At 40.1% G+C, this 18450-nt stretch overlaps 1 pseudogene; it reads right to left on the bottom strand.

Annotated features, from left to right (window-relative positions):
• Positions 1-18450, bottom strand: part of LOC107142569 — a 129800-nt pseudogene that overhangs the window by 67645 nt on the left and 43705 nt on the right.

Genomic DNA, 18450 nt, shown 5'->3' with positions numbered 1-18450 from the left:
GCGGCTCTGTTCTGCCCCTACTCCAATTGGGGTGACGAGTGTACCACGCCGGCAGGCCACCGGGCCTGATCCGCCGGTCGGTTGCAGGTTTGCCTACCCTGCAGGCACGGGTGGCGACTCTACTCTGCCCCTACTCCAAATGGGGTGACGTGTCTGTTGTACCGGCAGGCCACTGGGCCTGTCCCGCTGGTCGGTCGCAGATCTTCCCACTTTTCGGGCACGGGTGGTGGCTCTGCTCTGCCCCTACTCCAATTGGGGTGTCGTGACTACCCCGCTGGCAGGTCGCTGGGCCTGTTCCTGGCACGGGCATCAACTCTGCTCTGCCCCTACTCCAATTAGGGTGATGTGTGTACCACGCCGTTAAGCTCCTGGGCCTGATCTGCAGGTTGGTCACAGGTCTGCTCACCCTGCGGGCACGGGTGGCAGTTCCGCTCCTCTTCCACTCCAATTGGGTCACGTGACCACCACACCGGCAGGGCCTGATCCGGGCGTGGGCGAAGGATCTGCTCTGCCCCTACTCCAGTTGGGGTGCCGTGTGTACCACGCTGGCAGGCCACTGGGCCTGACCCACCAGTCTGTCACAGGTCTGCTTACCTTGCAAGAGTGGGCAGTGGCTCTGCCCTGCCCCTCCTACCATGCCCGTGTACCACTGGGTGGTGGGTCTGCCCACCTTGCGGGCATGGGTGGCGGCTCCGCTCCGCCCCCTCTCCAATTGGGGTCACGCGGTCACCACGCCTGCGAGCTGCTGGGCCTGCTCCGGGAGCTGGCGGCGGCCTGGCTCCTCCCCTCTGAAAATTCTGCTTTCTACTAGGAATTTTTCCAAGTAGAAAATGGGGCCATTTATGGCATGACTGTAAAGTGTGCAGAAGATGATCATTTGGCTCAATTTTAGACAGGCAATATAGATGGAAATGGTCCTTCCACCACTGCCCTCCCTCCTTGACATTCTTCGCTGAGGGAAACCTTCCATGGGACACATTTTGTGTTCTTCTGGCTCCAAATCTATAAAAAGAATCTTGAAGTTGGCATTGGGAAATAGAAGTTTATGGAGAACACTGGCTTGGTGTGTTACCATCCTTTGTGGATTCCTTCCATTTCTTTTAAGAATGCAGGTGACTGACAAAGGATTACAGTCTGCAGTCTTATTCAGCTCTCTCTGCAGTTTCCCAAAGAACTTTTCATGAACATTATTTTCTTTTTACTTCCTCAGTCTGCCTTCTACCTCAGGTGGTGATTCTGCTTCTTACTTAGAGAAGTTGAAGCTCTCAGTATGAATTCCCTCAGCTTTTCTCCTGTGGTAATCATTAGTGCTATTTCCCAAATTGCTCTGTTTTTCTCTCCATTCAAACCATGGCAAGATTCTACTCCCTGATCCTTCTGGAGGTGGGGTAGGAGGTCTGACTAATTCTTCATAAAGTGAGCAGAAACAAAGAGTGCCACATCCAGGTAAAAGCATGTGATTGTTGGGGTGAGGCTCTAGGTCTAGGTTCTAGGTTTCTACCTCTTGGCATAGTGGAAACATTTGACATGTTGGCCATTCTATCAGCTTGAATTCCTGGAGTGGATCCTGTTCTAAGATGGAAATAGGATAAACAATGAATAAATCTTAATTTGTTGAAAAATCACTGCAATGTTGGTTTTCTTTGTCAACACAGCACAAGTTAGCCTATCTTGACTAATATCCTGTCCCTTTCATGCAACAAAATGCTGTATCCACACCCATCCTTTTTTGCTTCAAGACTTTCTCAGATGATAAGCTGTCTCCCTGGATATCCCAATCTTTAAAATCACTCTTGATTAGCCCTCAAAAAATAAAATAAAATAAAATAAAAAACCAGAAAACAAAAAGCAAACACCCAACAACAACAAAAAGCAAAACAAAAATAAAAACCAAATTATTTAGAACTTTGCATTGTCTGGAAGGCTGCATTGTCTGGCCTGTCTTTAGCCTCATCCCACACCTCACTTCTCATGCCCTCTAACTTGGTCACATTCTCTTTCTTTTGGTTCCTCTTACTTGGTTTCTTTTCACCTCAGGACGTTTGGATATACTTTAAATATGATCTTTCTGCCAGAAATGCCATCCCCACCACTGGTTGACTGTTTATATTCTTTTGCTCTTGAAGTATTAGCTCCTTAGAGAAATTTCATTGACTCCCCTACTTATGTCATATCTGCTTTTAGAAGCTCTCATAATTTCATGTTCTTTTCTTCATAATACTTACAATTGGAGTATTACAGGTTATTTGTGTGATGCTTTGATTAAGGTCTGTCTTCCCTCTTGATGGCCAAGATCATGATACTTTCATTCATTACTATGTCCCCAGTGTTTGGCAAATCACACTTTGCAATCATTCAGTAAAAGCCTGTTGAAGGTACAAATGAGGATACACAGCCATGCTGTACAATTTGGTAACCACAGGCCACATGTTGAACTTTAAATTAATTAATTTTTAAAGATATAAATAATTGTTCCATAATCACACCAACCTCAATTCCAATGCTAATTAGCCACATGAGGCTTATAACTCCCATATTGGACAATAGAAAATAGAACATTTCCATCATCATAGAAAGTCCTGGCACTATCAAGTCCAGGAGACAGTACCTGGCATGAATGCCTTCAAGTGTCTGGTTCTTGGCAAACTTTCAGCCTATTTCTTTCCCAGTAATGATAAAGCCACAGGGAAGGATCACTCCTCTAAACACATTACCTGAACATGCTTCTCTTTCTCAACAATCTGTGGCTTTTTGCTTTTACCTCTCTCTACCTAAATTGCCATCCTATTTAGCACTTCCCATTCATGAAGCCTCCCCCACTGTCCCCCACCACAGATATTTCTGTGAAACTACATCATTGGGAAAATTTTACTAAGGTCCCAAACAGTGCTAGCCAGTATTTTCTTTGGCCTCTATATTGCACCTTTCCCATTCCTTTGTGCCCTGCTCAGACAGGATTGTATCATTTGTTCACTATTTCTGCTATCACTACATGAGGCCTCAAGAGCAAGGCCTGGGCCTTGGTCTTCCAGTGTGCTGAGCACAGAACTGGTGATATGTAGACATCAGTGGGTGTTTGTTAAATGAGGAATATGTAAGTGAATGAAAATCTTAGGGAATACTATTTCCTTAATTCAGTAGCATGAGGAAAAAGGGAAGTGTGTTATTGAGGTAGAGACAGTAGGGTCTTCCCAGGACCCTGTGCGCTAATATTCCTCCCAATGGACCTGTATCAGACCCTTATTTTGTGTGAGAATAGCTTCTGAAGTCAAGAATAACCCCTAAGTTCTTGGGTCTTGAAGGCTTGGGAGCAGTGGAACTGTTTCTTGAGGAGAGTGGGGGCCTCTCAGCTGAATGGAAAGATGGCTCATACCATGATCAGAGTCCAAGCCAAGCTGCACCCCACAAAGACAGAACTGGGAGCCAGCTGGAAGTCTGAAACAGAGATTAGACTGTGGATTTAACTTTGCTCAGGTAGTTAAGTAGTTAAGGGACTCCCTCCTGTGCACAGGTTGCTGCTGTTAAAGTCATGGGATATTTGTCCCAACTCACTCACTAGACTGATAGCTTATACACTGTCTTATTCTCCTTGGGTTCTCTAGCAGGCTGAGGTCAGTGTCTATGGGTAGATCCTATGGGTGGTGGCTAAAATGATTGATTAGATGGAACTAATTACCCTTGTTGGAAATGCTGCATGGTAACAGATATGCTTTCTGTTCTGATAATAATCTATTTTGCCAAAAATATTCTCATGTCTTCTTGTGATTTTTTTCAGTAGCAGGCCTTTGCTTAATTATGTCTATCTCCTTTTAAGATGAAGTTATAGCTTCTGTCATGCGAACAGGACATTCTGAGTTTCTTTGCTCCATCCTCCTTCAACAATTGAGCCTACAGGACTAATGACCACATAGTTCTCTTGTAGTGACTAGGATATTCACCTGATCCTAATTAAGGCAGACTGGAGGAAGGGATGAGAAGAGATGATATAGGGAGAGGAAGGGAAAACATCATTATGGTAAGTCCAGAGATGGAGAAGCAACAAAGAAGACTGAGACATGTTGTCCAATAGACAACTGGTCCATTGAACAAGTTGAACAGGACACCAAGACCTGGGTCTTGATGTCTGTGACATGTCACTGAGCACACCACACACTGGGTTCACTTTAGGGGTACAGCCTGGGTCCAAATGAGCCAAATTGGGATCCAGACTGGGTCTTCATAATTGGTGGGGCTGGAAATCCCCTATGCATTTATTTAGAGTCAGTTTATGTTATGAGAAGAAGGCCTTTGAGAAGGAGATTTAGGTATGACTCCCTGGGGCTAAGATAGAGAGATGGAGAAGACTGTTATCCAAAAGAGCCCTGGAGGAGGAGGTCTAGAGTAGTGATGTACATTAAGGACTCAATAATGTCTTTAAGCATAGAAATCTGTTTGACTATGTTAACTTAAGGTCTCCAAATTTATTTGAATACAACACATTTTCTTTCACTCTCTTTTTCTTTTTAAGGTAACACCTTATTAGCAACTCAAGGAACTGCCAAGAAAAACTATTTTTTTTGGATTACTGGATTAATGGGTTGGTTTTTACATCAAGTAGACAGAGCCATAGGAATTTTTTATGGTTTATTATTCTAGCTATATAAGGTATAAAAGGCAGTATATTTGTAAATAGACCTTGGTGCTAGTTAGTTTATAACTCAAATATCCAGGTTAGATTGTGCCTATGCAAGCATGGTAAAGTTAATAAATTAAAAATGGAAGTGCATTATAATATTAGTATGCCTTTTGATATTATAAATTTTCACCAGTAATACATGATATAATAAATGTCAAGGAAAGCTTCGAGTCTGCCTACTATTGCATAATGGTATACATGGTTTGAAAGAATTTATCCCCTGGAAATGAGCAAGGCTGGCATTTTATGCTGGTCATTGATCATCTTTCTGCCTATGGATGGCAACAGACATTTGACATTCATGATGGATATTTCCTGAGACCTTTCTGACTCTCCTAATTGGCAAATACCACTAGAGCAAATAATTTCCCTCATGAAAGCTTTTAATTCTGAACTAAACCATCATGCTTATGGAGGGCTTCACTTTTTCTTGTCATTAATTATCAGGGCCATTTGTACTTGGTAATTGACAATGAGAGGGAACATGTAGCTGTGAGGAAGTGGCAAGACTTCTGGCTTTACTGTGCACTCTACCATTGATGACAGTTTTGCTAGACTTATTTTATGTTTCAGAAAAATGGCTAATATCTGCATGCCATGGACTCTTGAAATTGCTCATGAATAGCTGAAACTGTGACTGTAAATTTTCAAACATCAAGCATCATCTCCTGTTCTCTGGCTTTTCAAAGACATCTTCACTTTTTCCATGTGCTAAGTGGCAAGAAGATACTCTGGTTTGGGGAGGGAAGAAAATGTTTGCAGTTTTGGAAATTCAAGCTCACCTTTACTAGTGCTGTGCAGCCTCTACCGCAGGTTTATGTGAACTCAAGGGCATGGATATCTCAGCAGTTTCAGGAAGTGATTGCCATGCTTTAGTAAAAAACATCAGGGAGTTCTTGGCTTAGTTTTAAAAAAAATGTATTTCCCTAAGCTAAGAAAATATCATTATACTTGAAACCACAATCTGACTTTTCCAAGCACCGCAATAAACTCTCTGCTTTCTAATATGAATCTCAAGGCTACCTTTTCCATGGTTTATCAATATGATCTTTGGGACTCAGAGTCTTAGGAAAAAATCAATATTTTTTCTTAGGATTTGTGACTATTATTGAAGTAAAATGGCAGAAATATTTTATCAACCTTGGAAGCTCTTTATAGATGAATCCCACAGATCCATGTCATTTCTTGAAGACTGGTTGACCTCACACAAAGTAAGATAATCAGGGGAGAGGAGACATTTCCAGTGGGCAATTTGGGAGGTACTAAAAATACTTTTCACGTTTGACATGTGAAATAGCCACCCCCATCAAAAAAAAAAAAAAAAAACAAATCCTCAAAGACAGATCCACTCTGCCTTGCTCATACAGAAAGTCCACCGACATTTAACTATACAGGTTTTTGGAGCTTTCCAGTTTTCATCAAGACAAATAATGTCAGCCAACAGAGCAGATTCTACAGAATTAAAATATATATAAAATGGAAATACAAGTGACTTTTGCTCCTTAGGACCCTAATCTGACCAGACACTATGATGCAAGGGTTATTGGGTGACAAGAGTCATTACAGACATGTTGATATCTATTGAGGAGGTGGAACAAGCTTACTTTTGGGAAAGTCTACTTAAGCTTCCCACTAAGGGATTTCATATGACTTTGAAGTAAATTTCTCTAATCCTTTGAGGACCATGGATGCCACAAATCCTTTACTCTAAACCATTTTCTGCACAATTAATGCTATTGAAAGACCTGAGTTATCTGTTTCTCAAGATTTGGAATTGGCTTTCTAATAATGGGATTCCTCACTGTGACACTACTGCCAGTAGTCTGGAGTCTGAAAATCTCTTCTATTCTCCAGGTTAAAGGTCTAGTCATGGACTGACTCATGATTCCTCTCTCTCTATTTGGAGGCTGGGAATTGAGGTGGGAAAAGGTGGTGGGATCTGAGCAGCCCTATGAGACTAGCAGTTCCCTGTCTGGAGAGAATTTGGGTGTAATCACAGTCACTTTACAGGAACATGAAATATGAGCACAAAGCTAGGCCAGCTGCCCTGTGAAGTGAGGCAGGAAGGCCAAGAAAGATGGGAAATCTTACCTTTTTGACTTCATATTTAATGGCAAGTTTGATCCGGCTCAAACTTGGACAGTGGTGGTTGGACCAGACTTGGAGGTTCACATCACCATTTAAAATCACCTCTACCTCTTCTGTGTCTCAGCACAGGTCCAGCACGCCTTCCACAAAATCCTTGCATTGCATAGATAACTGCCTGTAATAATTCTAACAGAATAAAGAAAAATCAGGGGTGTGTCACAGTGAGCCCCACAGATAAGCTTGCCCAGCACAGCAGTGTCAATCAGCAATTGTCCAGCAAGTGTGAACTTAATGGAACACATTGGAACCAAGGGCAATTGCTGGATTCAGAAGACAGGGATGTTTCTCTTGACACACAACCTAGAGGACACATTCTCTAAGTCAGCACTTGTCAGAGTGTAGTCCACAGATCACTTGCATTAGAGTTACTTTAGATCATGCTAAAATTGTAGAATTCATGGGAATGAGGCCCAGGAATGTATTTTTTTAAAGTTTGCTCTTTAAATGATTTGAGTACCCGCCATAGCCCATCCAGGCTTTTTCAAAGCAGCAAATCTTTGGGCCTAATTACTAGCCAATTGTAAGGGAGGAGTAATAAGGAAATGAACTTTAAAGATGCTAGAAATAATACCTTACTCATTTACCACCAACCTAAAATAGTGACTGCTCTGCATAGGAATTTACTAGAAAGATAAGGCTGACACACTGAAGTTGGAAGAAATTTATGCACAGGTATGCTTTTTATATGTGCTAGAAAATTGCTTGTAATTTACACATTTAAAACTCCAATGCAATTTACACTTTACAGGATTCTTTCTTATTACAAATCCATTTGTATGGCAAATCATGGCTCCTTAAATTACTTGACTGATGAGTAGACACTTTTAGTCTTGAACTTTTTGTTGTTTCACTTTTTTAATGAGTTGCCCCTGGGATACTCTTTTCCTTCCTCTAGGTATATCTTTCCAACTATCTTTGAGAAATTTCCTCCCTTCCTTTCTTAGCAACACACCAACTTCTCTCCCTCCCAAACACGCAGCTTAATTTTTAGATAATGATCCAAAATGTTGGACAAAAGAATGTTTCATGTCACCCTCATACCACTACTTTCCTCCAAATATATCCTCCTGAGGCTTCCTTATTGCTTTCTTGATTGAAACCAGTCTATTTAGAAACTACATAAGGACCAGATGTCACTTTCAATGTTAATCAATGTCAACAACCCTCAGACTCATAAATAGTAGTTGGCAATAGGAGAGAAGTTTTGCTTTTCTGGAGCCCAGATTCTTCAGCAAATAGGTGGGAGCCTGGCAAACTGCAGGAGCTCAGCTATTTTTCTGAGTTAATGTTTTTTGTCTCCTTCTAGGGATGCTGCATTAAAATGTCACTTCGCAGTAGAGAAAGAGGTAAGTAAATGCTTGCTTGCTGGGAAAGGGAAAATGATTATGAAAATATTTTCAGATGAGAATGGATACCCTTCATTTTTATGTATAATTTAGGTAGAAGAAGGAAATTTGAAAATTATGAGTAGAAAAAGGACTGCTCACCTTAGGCAAATTGTGATGGAGAAAAATTTGGGTAAGATACTTAGAGTGTCCTAGGTTTGGGCATCTATTGGGTGGTGGTTGAGTGGTGACATGAAGAGCTGTATTCTGTGCTTCTCCATCCCTAACACCCACCCATTCACATTCATTCATCATTGAGGAGCTACTGTATACCAGACTCTAAGTTAGCAGAGAAGGAGGCTAATGTGGTTTCTAAGTAGTGAGGGCTGAAGGAGGCTGGGGATCCATCCTTAGGGTCCCATAAGGGTAATGCCAAGTAAAACTTGCACAGAGTTTGTCCTGGTTAAAACATTTTGCAGAGTGCCGATGAGCCAGAGTTGGGAATCTCACCGTATAATACACTGGGCTCAGCAAAATGGAGAAGATGGTTCACCTCACCACATTGACCCTGACCCATTCAACTCTGGCAGTCCCTCTGTTACAACTGACATTTCCTGAATCTCCTTGCCCTGAAGCATCAACCTATTGCCTCTTCAATGAGAACCAGAATTGTCTCTGAATGTCAGTTTTCCTGGTAAAATGGAACCTGTTGGCTAGACTATACATCAAATCTTGGTGGAAACTCCTACCTGTAACTGAATGCATGAATGGGTACATGAAGTAGAAAAGGCTTGCCTTAGCCCTGTTCTAAGCTCCCACACTGGGAACAAGTCAGGCTATATGGCACTATACATGTTTGTCTTCTGCAGAGTTTGAAGCAGGAAGTGCTCCTTCATTAGAGGCTGTCAAATTCCTGGGCTCTTTTACCTAGCCTGCCCATCAAAAAGGAGGCACCAGAGCAGCCAAAGTATATAATTACATTTTTGTCTTCTGCATTAGACACAGGCTGTATGTCAATAAGGCTGGTATCTGCAGGTGGCTGGAGGGAAAAGAGAGAACCCAAGCCTGCCAGAGAGGAGAATCTATGGTCATGTATGGTGGCAGAGGGTTATAGGTGAAACCTCTAAAGAATTATGATGAGTATGCTTAATTGGGCCAACCCTGAGCTCTTGAGCCTTACAACACATACCCCTCATTGTAGTTGAGGTAGATGAGATACATGTTCAAGACATCAGACATGCTCTTTAAATTTTTAAAAAATATATTCCTATATTCTGAGGTTCCCCAGTCCCAATGGGTGACAGGTGTATCATCTAGCTCAAGTCTTATAAAAAGTCATGATGGAAAGGCTATCACCATTTTCAACTTAAAGATGAGGAAACTAAGACAGAGATAAATAGGCTGAATACACTTCTCTTTCTTGTGTTAGTTACTGATCTATGGGTCACACTCTCACCTTTGGTGATTTGAACTCCTATCTCACTCCCACTGTCCCTCCATTACTGCTTTTGTTATTCTTGGCAGTTTCAGTATATTGAAAGATGACTTTCCTAATACCCTGTCCTCTCACTTTCTTGACAGATCCTTTTACAATGAGCTCATCTTAATCCAAACTCAGCCACTCAGTCTCTTAGTTATTTCAGTAGCTGTGCATCATCCATGATTGCAACTACAAATATCTTTTTTTTCCAATCACCGCCTCCCTATATGTCCAGCTCACTGTTTCTGGGACCCCAATTAGTAATCTTTTAATTTCACCAGACCTACAAGCATTTGACCATTCTTCTTTTACCCTAATTTATACTCCCCACTTTAGGTTACTGTTTTCCTCCTTAAAAAGCTTATATTTCATTGTTAATTATATGATAACCTCTGCACACATCATCAACTTTTCTGGGCTTCACTTTTTTTTAGCCTTCACTGGATAAAAGCCTGGTCTTAGTTGAGTCTAATTGTCTACCACTCTGGTCCTGCCTCTGTACAGTAAATGTGTCTGAGAAGAGACAACTGCACTGATGCATCTTCCTGTTAACTGTCTATAACCTCAAGTAGTCCTTAGTACTCCTGGCAATTTACTCTTTTACTCTTAAACAAGCATTTCATACCTTTCCCCCCTACATCTTCAAAAATCTCTACTTCTTCCTAACTCTTGGATGAGGACCTTGTTTTCTATTTATTAAGAAAATAGAAGTTATCAGCAGGGAAGCGCCCCATGCTCACACCATCACAAATATGTACCCACACATATCTGTGTCCATGTATTCTGTTTTCCCTCTTTTTACTTTGGATGAACTGCCTCTGCCCCTCTCTAAGATCAACTCCTCCACTTGCATCCTGGATATCAACCTCTTATGCCTACTCAAGGATGATGCTCCTACAACCTTCCTTATTCTCTCCTGTGCTGTCAACTTCTCCTCTCCCTACTTGCTCAGCACACAAACATGTGGTTATTTTTCTTTTCTTAAATAGAAATTTATCTTGACCCCACTTCCTCCTCCAATTGCTATTCCAATTTTCTGTTCCATTCTACACCAAAATTCTTCAATAGAGTTTTCTACATTTATTGTCTTCAATTGCCCTTTTTGTACTCTTTATTGTTCCATTTAATAAGGCTTTCCAGCCCAGAGAATTTGCTGTGACTCTTCTCAGTAAAGTCATGAAGGATTTTCATGTTCCTAAATTCAACAGTTGGTTCTCAGTCCTCATTTTACATATCAAGTGCTTTGATATAGGTGATCATTTCCTCTCACTTGATATACAGTTACTTGGCTTCAAGTATAACATATACTTTTGTGTTTATTTTTCCTGAATTACTACTTTTTTTTCACTCTTTGTTGATTCATACTCATTCTCCTTATGTCTTAATTTTGGAATACCCCAAAGATGTGTCCGGTCCTCAAAAGTCTCCTTTTATCTATTGACACTCATTGCTTTAGTGATCTTATCTGGTGTCATGGCTTTCAGTAATGTACATATGCTGATAAATCTGAAATTTATATCTTTGATGCAACCTTCTCCCCTGAACTCAAGATTCATATATCTGACTGTCAACTTTATATCTTCACTCTAATGTCTAATAGGCATATTTCAAATTTAACAAAAATTTTGAAATGAGTCTTTACCTTATTTTCTTTCCCCCACAGTTTCAGTTATTCTAGACAAAAAATTCTTAAATCTAGCCTTGATGTCTATCTTCCTCTTATAACCTGGAAACTTAGTGGGACTTTGTATGAAAATGAAAAATAAAACAGGGTGGAGATGTAGCTCAGTGGTTGCATATCCCTGGGTCCAATTTCCAGAAAACAAAATCAAGGAAAGGTAATGGGGAGTTGAGGAATGCTATGGTTTGGATCATGTGTTAGACTTAGTCCCCAGGGTGGTAGCAAGGGTATGCCCCCAAATTACCTAAGGACCTTCTATTAGGCCCCACTTCTTAAAGTTACTACCAACCTGGGGACCAAGTCTCTAATACATGATCCAAACCATAGCATTCCTCCACTCCCCATTACCCTTCCTTGATTTTGTTTTCTGGAAATTGGACCCAAGGATACGCTACCACTGAGCTATATCTCCACCCTTTTTTATTTTTCATTTTCATACAAAATTTCACTAAGTTTCCAGATTATAAGAGGAAGATAGACATCAAGGCTAGATTTAAGAATTTTTTGTCTAGAATAACTGAAACTGTGGGGGAAAGAAAATAAGGTAAAGACTCAATTCAAAATTTTTGTTAAATTTGAAATATGCCTATTAGACATTAGAGTGAAGATATAAAGTTGACAGTCAGATATATGAATCTTGAGTTCAGGGGAGAAGGTTGCATCAAAGATATAAATTTCAGATTTATCAGCATATGTACATTACTGAAAGCCATGACACCAGATAAGATCACTAAAGCAATGAGTGTCAATAGATAAAAGGAGACTTTTGAGGACCGGACACATCTTTGGGGTATTCCAAAATTAAGACATAAGGAGAATGAGTATGANCATATAAAGTTTCACTAAGTTGCCAAGACTGGCCTTGAACTTGTGGTCCTCCTGCCTCAGCTTCCTGAATCACTGGGATTATAGGCATACACTACTGCTCCTGACGTTTTTTGTTTTCCTTTATTGTACTTATAACAATCTTATGTAGTAGGTTTGCTTATTTGTTATATTTATTTTTAATATCTACCACCAGAAAGTAAAATTCTTTTTTTAAGTTTTTATTTGTTCCTTTTAGTTATACATTGGTAGTAGAGTGTATTTTGACATATCATACATATATGGAATATAACTTCCAATTTTTGTGGTTATACACGATGTGGAGTTACACTGATTGTGTATTCATGTCAGAATGTAAAATTCTTGAGGGCAGGGATTTTTTTTCCATTTTATTCACAAGTATATCCTAAAATCTTATAGCATTTCCTGGAACATGATAGGCATCCAGTAAATGCTTATTGAGTGACTCACAGCATAAAACTTTTCTAAGACAACCTAGCCACTAAGTGGTAGAGCCAAGATTCAAAATAGGTTGATTTGACTCAAATGCTGTTCTCCTCCCTCTCTTCCTGTTGCCTCTGGGAGCAGCATGTTTCCTTCTACATAGCACACTCTAAAAATGGGCCTTAACTAGGGCTTACTCTCAACTCATTTGGGGAATTAAAGGGTGGCATGTGGCTATCTGAATCTCCAACAGATTCTATGGTGTAGTAGGTAAGTACATAGATTTCGAAGTCAGAAGGACCTGAAGTTTGAAATCCTATTACTTGCCAGTAAAATTATGAAACTGAGCAAGCCACTTAAGTCTTTTGCATCTCAGTTTTCCCTCTGTAATAATATGTACATCATACAATCACTGTGAGAATTCAAAACCAAAAAATGTGAAAATGCTTAGTATAGTTAATAATAAATGCTAGAAATCACAAAATAAATAAAAACTTAAAGAAAAATAAAGTTTACAAATGGCATTTGTTTTTATTGGTAGCCACTCATTTTACCCATTAATTTCAAACTCCTAACCTCTTAAACCTTTGTGGCTATTAACTACTAAAGTGTGAGCAAGACTGACTTATGGGTAGCAGGAGAATAAAAAATACCAGAGAAACCCTTACACTACAGATCTAATTCATATATTAAATACCCTGAATATGTCTACTTTCTTCATCTCTAGTAATTATATAAGTTCTTCCCAGATTAGTACCTCTAGTCACTACATACAGGTTAACAGTGAAGTCTGTAAACTTACTGGTCTCTACATCAGTCAGAATGAAGGTGTTCACCTTGCTGAGACCATCTCAGAGGAATGGATAGGGTGAACATCATGGTTCATCATATGAGGGCTTCTTTTGTATCCATAAAGATCTTTCTTACTTGCATAAATTGTATCTAACATCCTTAGGTAAAATAGGATGCATAGGTGAGATGGAAGTTCTATCTAGTCTTGTCAATGCTGATGGCATCCATAAAACAAGCAGGGTAAGATATGTGAATGTGGATCTTGTCATTTATCTCACTAAACCACTAGGTAGGCCCAGATCTTCTTTACTTCATCTCCTGTTAGGGCACACTTAAATCTGTTCTTTAAAATAGAGGGTTGAAAGGAGGTATTCTTAGATTCTGGGGACTAATGAATGAATGAGGAATAAACACACCAGGCAATATGTCCAGCATTCAGGGCTTAGGAGATGTTGTATGCTGCAGTGCTTCTTTGGACCATAGCAATGGCTATGCTGAACAGAAAAAGAGGCCCTAGATTTTTACCTCTTCAAGGATGTCACATAAATTACATCATATAGGTTATAACTCTTTGAGACTGACTTTTCTTTTCTGAGCATAATCTCTTTTAGATTCACCATGTTGTTGCATGCATCGAAAGCTTATTTTTGATCCATCCACATGGGCCTCTGGAGGTCCAGGCGCATAGCAGGGCTGGTCCACCCCTCCCCAGCAGGGCAGACACCTGCCAGAGCCTAGCCTCTGGTGCAGGACCATCCCTTCTGAGCAGCAGACTACCACTTGAGGTCAAACCCAGCAGCCCAGATCCACCCACTCCAACTTATGCAGGACCCAGATCCAGAATGCAGTAGCATTCACTGAGGGACACCAGCAAGGACTGGAAGCCCAACAACAAGGTGAGGTACAATCTGCACGGGTACTACAAGAATATAGGGAAGAAACTGTAATATCTCAGATTCACACTGTGAGAAAGAAAAACACATAGACAACATGAAAAAACAAGGGATGAAAGTGCCCCAGATAAACCAGGACACTATAATAACAGAAACAATGGACAGCAAAGTTGATGAAATGTCAGAGAAGGAGTTCAGAAGGTTCATAATTAAAATGATCTGTGAATTAAAGAATGACCTAAATGAGCAAATACAGGTGAAAAATTGATCACTCCAACAATGAGATAAGAGAGCAAATACAGGTAGCAAAAGATTACTTCAAGAGAGAGATAGAGACTCTGAAAAAATCAGAAATCATTGAAATGAAGAATACAATAAATCAAATAAAAAATTCAATAGGAAGCATAACCAACAGACTAGATCACTTGGAAGAAAGAATGTGAGATAATGAAGACAAAGTATACAATCTGGAAAACAAAGGTGATCACACAGTGAAGAAAGTTAAAGACCATGAACAGAATATTCAGAAATTAGGGGACAGCATCAAAAGACCAAATCTAAGAGTCATTGGGATAGAGGAAGGCACAGAGTTTCAAACCAATGAATGCACAATCTCTTCAATGACATAATATCAGAAAATTTCCCAAGCATGAAGAATGAAATGGAAAACCAAATACAAGAGGCTTATAGGACATGAAGTGTACAAAATTACAACAGATCTACACCAAGGCACATTATAATGAACATGCCTAGCATGCAGAAAAAGGATAGAAACTTAAAAGCTGCAAAAGAGAGGAATCGGATCATATAAAGGGGGAAATCAATTTGTATCTCAGCAGATTTTTCAACCCAGACCCTAAAAGCCAGGAGATTGTAGAACAACATATACCAAGTCCTGAAAGAAAATGGATGCCAACGAAGAATCTTATATCCAGCAAATCTAAGCTTTAGCTTTGATGATGAAATAAAAACCTTCTATGATAAACAAAAGTTAAAATAATTTACAACTAGAAAGACTGCACTACAGAACATCCTCAGCAAAATATTCCAAGAAGATGAAGTGAAAAACAATAATGAAAATCATCAGAGGGAGGGATTACACTAAAGGCAAATCAAATCAGTGGAGAAGCCAAGTCACATTAAATACCAAAAAATAAACAAAAATGTCTGGGAATACAAATACTTTCTCAATAATAACCCTGAATGTTAATGGCTTAAACTCACCAATCAAAAGACATAGACTGGCAGATTGGATAAAAAATAAATAAATAATACCCAACAATATGCTGCCTCCAAGTGACTCATCTCATAGCAAAAGACATCCACAGTCTGAAGGTAAAGGGTTGGGGAAAAGCATACTACTCAGATGGACTGCAGAAGCAAGCAGGGTTTTCCATCCTCATATGAAACAAAGTAGACTTCAAACTAAAGTCAATCAAAAAGGATAAAGAAGGACACTACAAACTGCTCAAGGTAACCATACACCAACAAGACTTAACAATTATAAAGATATATATATATACCCTAAACAATGGAGCATCTATGCTCATCAAACAAACTCTTCTCAAGTTCAAGAGTCAAATAGACCAGACCACAACACAATAATTTTGGGTGACTTTAACACACCTCTTTCATCACTAGATACATCCTCCAAACAAAAGCTGAACAAAGAAAGTATAGAACTCAATAATACAATCAATAACTTAGACTTAACTGACATATATAGAATATTTAAACTTTCAATGAGTAAACACACTTTCTTCTCAGCAGCACATGGGTCCTTCTCTAAAACAGACCATATAATATGCCACAAAACAACTCTTAGCAGATATATAAAAAACTAGAGGAACTACCCTTCATTCTATCAGATCATATGGAATGAAATTAGAAATCAATGATAAAATAAGAAATAAAATCCACTCCAACACCTGGAGACTAAATAATATGCTACTGAGTGAACAATGGGTTACAGAAGACATCAAGGAGGAGATTAAAAATTTTTAGAGGTGAATGAGAACACAGATACAACATATAGAAATCAAAGCAGTTCTAAGAGGAAAGTTCATTGCATGGAGCTCATTCCTCAAAAGAAGAAAAAGTCAACAAATAAATGACTTAACATTACATCTCAAAGCCCTAAAAACAAGAACAAATCAACACCCAAAGCAGTAGAAGACAGGAAATATTTAAAATCAAAGATGAAATCAAAACAAAAAAATAATTAGAAAATTGACAGAACAAAAAGTTGGTTCATTGAAAACATAAATAAAATTAACAGACACTTAGCCATGCTAACAAAGAGAAGGAGAGAGAAAACTCTAAGAGTTATTTTCTGATATTATCTCATTGAAGAGATTGTGCATTCCTTTGGTTTGAAAATCTGTGCCTTTCTCTATCCCAATAACTCTTAGATTTTTTCATCACTAACATACATGATGAAAAAGGAAATATCACAACAGACACTATAGACATACTGAGGATAATAGAAATTATTTTAAAAACTTGTACTGCAATAAAATCGAAAATATTGAAGGCATTGACAAATTTCTAGAGTCATATAATTTGCTCAAATTGAATTAGGATGATATATACAATTTAAACAGATCAATTTCAAGTGACAAAATAGAAGACACCACTAAAAGCCTACCAACCAAGAAAAGCCCAGGACAGGATGGATACACAGCTGAGTTCTATAAGACCTTTAAAGAGGAACTAGTACCTATACTCTCCAATTTATTTCAGGAAATAGAAAAAGAAGCAGCATTTCCAAACTCATTCTTTGAGGCCAATATCACTCTGATTTCAAAACCAGGAAAAGACACATCAAAAAAAGAAAACATCAGACCAATATCTCTAATGAACAGAGATGCAAAAATTCTCAATAAAATTCTGGCAAATCAAATACAAAAACATATCAAAAAGATTGTGCACTGTAATCAAGTGGGATTCATCCCAGGGATACAAGGTTGGTTCAACATATGGAAATCAATAAATGTAATTCATTGCATCAATATACTTAAATATAAGAATAATATGATCATCTCAATAGATGCAGAAAAAGCATTTGACAAGGAGTAGGGAAGATGGCGGCGAAGGGAGTGCATCACCCCCGAGTACCGCGTCACTGTGCGGGAGAACGACGAGTTAGAATGGCTAAAAGCTATCTTGTTAGGAATTTCCAGCAAAATTGGTGTGCTCCAAAACCTATAGGAAGGATTTCCATCACACGAGGATCAGCTAAGGGGACTCAAACGCGAGAGATTTGTCCGCACGGAGGGACACGCTGCTTATTCAGCAAATCGCCCCGCAGCTAGAGTCTGCGGTGCGCGCTGGGAAACGACGAGATAGCAACGCAAAGATACAGCGCTGCAGATTCTGCGGGCTTCTGCCAGCTGTGCAATCACCGTGCTCAGTGCTGAATTCTGGGTTTGAGACGGGGGAAGGAAGCGGTCCAATTCGGTTATCCACACCGGTCAGACCACAGAGGAAGCCAGCGGCCACCAACTTGGAGAGCTGACGTCACCATCCCTGTTTTCGACTGGTCGCAGCTCATTCAGCCATAGAACAGGTAATTTCAGGCTTCCATTCGCCTGCATCTCGCAGACAAATTACTCAGGCTCAGTGCTAAAGAACCCGCGGAAACTGCTTCTTGGAGCCTGCTCCTATCAGAACATACACCGAGCCCGGAGTGGCCGAATTCCGGCTCCCAGAACTTCTCTGGCCCAGGGCTAAAGAACCCGCTGAAACTGCTTCTCGGTCTGGGTCCTGCTGAATACTGTGGAGGTAAATACCAACCGAGCCTTCATAGGCAGTGGCAACAGGATTGAGATGGGGCATGTGAGGGCCGGTCAGGACTCACCCGTTGCTTTGGTCACCCGGCAAAGGGAACGAAATGCTGCCATTTGCATGGGATACCAACATGGCAGAGATCTGATGTCATCAGAAAGCAGCGGAGGAGAGAACTTCATGGATACCAGCGGCGACAGAAACAGTTGGTCTCCTGGTAAAGAAAGTGAGTCACAAACACCCGAGTCTCTCTCACTTTGTCATCAAGCCAGAGGGGCAGAGCAGAGCCGCTGCCCGTGCCTGCAAGGTAGGCAGACCTGCAACCAACCAGCAGATCAGGCCAGCGGCCCGCTGGCATGGTAGTCACGTCACCCCAATTGGAGTAGGGGCAGAGCAGAGCC

Source organism: Marmota marmota, unplaced genomic scaffold (genome assembly GCF_001458135.2).
Source record: "Marmota marmota marmota unplaced genomic scaffold, marMar, whole genome shotgun sequence".
Classification (NCBI taxonomy): domain Eukaryota; kingdom Metazoa; phylum Chordata; class Mammalia; order Rodentia; family Sciuridae; genus Marmota; species Marmota marmota.
The sequence above is the reverse complement of the archived record's forward strand: the minus strand, read 5'-3'. Positions and strand labels throughout refer to the sequence as shown.